At 38.0% G+C, this 3,239-nt stretch overlaps 1 long non-coding RNA gene across 1 annotated transcript; it reads right to left on the bottom strand.

Moving 5' to 3' along the window:
• Window positions 1-350: 350 nt before the first annotated feature.
• On the bottom strand, window positions 351-2,002 carry LOC120941481. Its single transcript, XR_005749549.1, has 5 exons — window positions 1,363-2,002; window positions 1,107-1,238; window positions 918-997; window positions 719-793; window positions 351-452 (listed from the first exon to the last, which is right to left on the bottom strand). It is a non-coding gene; the product is annotated as an uncharacterized LOC120941481 (long non-coding RNA).
• Between the last annotated feature and the right edge of the window lie 1,237 nt (window positions 2,003-3,239).

The following is a 3,239-nucleotide window of genomic DNA, read 5'->3' as shown; positions in this document are numbered from 1 at the left end:
AATTCGATTTCAGTTACTTTGTCGCAATTACAAAACAGTAATAAAAAAAAAAAAAAAACTAATAGGATATTTCTCCAGAGGTTTAACCACTATGGAAAAGACATTTGATACACATAGTAGATTGGGGGGTATGTGATCGAGAGTCCTAAAAAAGGATACAGCACCTCATCCCAAAATAGATTCAAAGGAGGGGAATTTTTTGGAAGAGTTGGGGGGATTATTGCGGTGCGATGAAGAAAACCAGACAAAGTATGTATGTATATATAAAAATATATAAAAAAGGTTTATTCATTCAATTTTTCCAAAATATAGTAATTCAATATACAGATAGTGCATAAATTATTTTGTGGGAGCAAGATCTAGAAATAATTTTTTCGATCAGGTCGACCCTACTAGTTTCGCCTCTTGGCTTCTTCAGGGGAATTAGGACAAGATCGTCTCTCTAGATTACTCTAAAGAGATGAAAAAGAATAAAACAATTTTAACATATGCATACAATATAAGCTCTAAAAGAACTTCGATTATATATGTTCAACAAAACATGTCATGTATATAGAGTACAAACAAAAGTTTGGCTGGGATCTCTGGCGGGGCAAGAGAAATCAAAGTTCATAGGAGCAAATGCGCATATATCCACAGCCTGGTAGCAGCCAATGCTGTTCAGCCCATGAGAGGGGGCTGGCAGCAAAATTCCATAGGTAGGAGAAATAAAACCTACCCTAGCTTCATGCACAGCCAGTCAAGGAAAAACCCCCTCAGGGTGGATATTGAAATCCAAGTTCAACTGACAGGACTTAAAAATACAGAAGAAAAAGAATCTATGTTAGAATATGTGTTATTAAATTATGATCTGTTTCAACTAATTAAACAAATCCATAATAGAGTCAATAGGGTTAATATATGTAAAACAGCCATACCTTGAAGCGTAATAAAATCAAGGTGAATACAGGGGAATTAAGTAAGACAATAACATGGGCACTGAAGAGCCTCAATTCATCTGAGAAAAAAAAAAAAAAAAAAGTGTTTGAATAGATTTAGTATACTTCATAAAGTTAGTGAGAACATGGGTAACTAAATTATTAAGTGTAAGCAGGGGATCAACTTACATGGAGTATTTAACTAGATGAACAGTCTGAGTGCAAGCAAACATCAGCTGGTGATAGAAAGTCAAAGGATAGTCGTTTGCAGCAAAAATCAAGGACCAGTCAATTGCAGCTGAAAAGTCCACAGATAATCTCCTTTAAAAAGGGTAGAAAATGAATGAAAATAAATGAAAAAGTGAAGGTTTAGCCATAAGTATTCAAACCTTACACAGAGGAGACAATAGTGAGGAGAGTGAATGGTTGCAGGATGGAAACTTACCTATCTTTAAGAGGAATAAAGACATCTGTCAGTACCCTGTTGGTAGCAGACAGATAATGATCATATCATGCTATATATAGCCTGTTGGGGAGGCGGGTGCATCGCGATTGGATCTCAGAGGTCACATGGTCGCTGAGATGCCTACAATTCCCACACTCCTTAGCGCTGAAGCAGCCGTGTCATATGATGACACCGGCCAATCAGCGGAGCCGCACTCTGGAGAAAAAGGAAAAAAGGAAGGAAACGTATGAGTGCAGAGGGGAGGAACACAGAGCACTAAAAGAGAGCGATTGCCAGCCAGCAGCACCAAAACAGTCACACATACACAGAGCGGCGTGGACCATGACCGCAAGCTGACTGATCAAGGCAAACCAAGCAATCAAACATGAAAGCAAAAGCAGTAGATCATATATTGTAGAAGTCAAAATATAATAAAGAATTAAGACAAACAAAAAATCACTAATAAGAAGGGGAGAGAGACCCTGAACAGGGATGTGAATGGGCTGATGTATGGAAAAGGGCTGTAGTGGCTTATTGGGAAGGATGCGCATTACCTCCAGAACTAATTAGGGCTCAAGCTAGTCCCACATATAGGTGAACCCAGAAAGGAAAAATTGCCAAGCCAGAGACCCAAGCCAAAATAAAAATTATATACAACATATTTACCAATAAAATGAAAAATGTAGGGTTTACACTATATGTACAAACATATGTATTCAGTATATTTCAATACATACAATCAAAAATCGACAACATTATTATTGATTCATAAATTATACATCAATATTCAAAGGAAGTAAATGTGGTTGTTATAATGATATATAGCAATATATAACACATTATTGCCCCCATCATAAATGGGAGCAGGTGGGTTGATTTTAGTCAGTGCCGGAACTTGCCCACTAGGTGGAATATGGGGCAAAGAGTTTGGTGGTCAAAGTAGAATACATGTAGGACCTGCTGGAGAGTGGCAATAGAGCAGGATGTAATGAGGAGGGAGGAAATGACCAGACCATAACACCTTTCTTAGATGGAATAACGTAGAGGCCACACCATTTTATTTAATAATAATAGAATTTATTATAAATATTTCTTTCACAGAAAGGGCTTGAAACTGATATATTCGTTCAACCCCGGAAATTTAGTGGCATCTAACTGATGTATCCATTTGGTTTCAAGTTGGAGTAAGGTCTGGTCAATTCCTCCACCTCGAACATGTATAGGAACATGCTCCAGGGCTGAGAAACTTACAGCGTTAAGATCAAAGTCATGTAGGCAACCTACATGTCTATTTAAAGCAGTGGTCATTAGACGCTTATATAGAGGGTTGACATGGTCTCTAATGCGTTTAAAAAACGGTCTCTTGGTCTTGCCAACATAGAAACATCCACATTGGCAAGGTGCCAAGTAGACGACGCCCACCGATTGACAGGTGACACGGAACTTTAGTTTGTGAATGCGACCGTTGGGTAAAAGAGTGACGTCATTGGTATATATAAACCGACAAATGTCACAGTTACCACAAGAAAAAGTACCTTTAATAGTAGATGTCTCACATTCCTTTCTGGTGTGGTGACTTTGGACAAGGCGATCCCTCAGTGAGGGAGTCCGTTTAAATGTGATTTCAGGATATGGTTTTATATATTTTGATATCGTATTGTCGGCTAGAAGTAGGGGCCAAAATTTTTTAAAAATCTGTCGCATTTGAATATGCTGTTGCGAAAATTTGGTCACTATTCTGATAGAGTCAGTTTTATTAGGTTGTTTGTTGGCATTTGAATAAATAAGATTAGATCGGTCTAGTCTGATCACCTTGTTGAATGATCTTTTGAGCAAGGATCGACTGTAGCCCCTGGAGAGTAATCTACAGTATAGAT

Source organism: Rana temporaria, chromosome 5 (genome assembly GCF_905171775.1).
Source record: "Rana temporaria chromosome 5, aRanTem1.1, whole genome shotgun sequence".
In the NCBI taxonomy this organism is placed as follows: Eukaryota; Metazoa; Chordata; class Amphibia; order Anura; family Ranidae; genus Rana; species Rana temporaria.
Note: the sequence above shows the minus strand (reverse complement) of the source record. Positions and strands in the feature narration are given on the sequence as shown.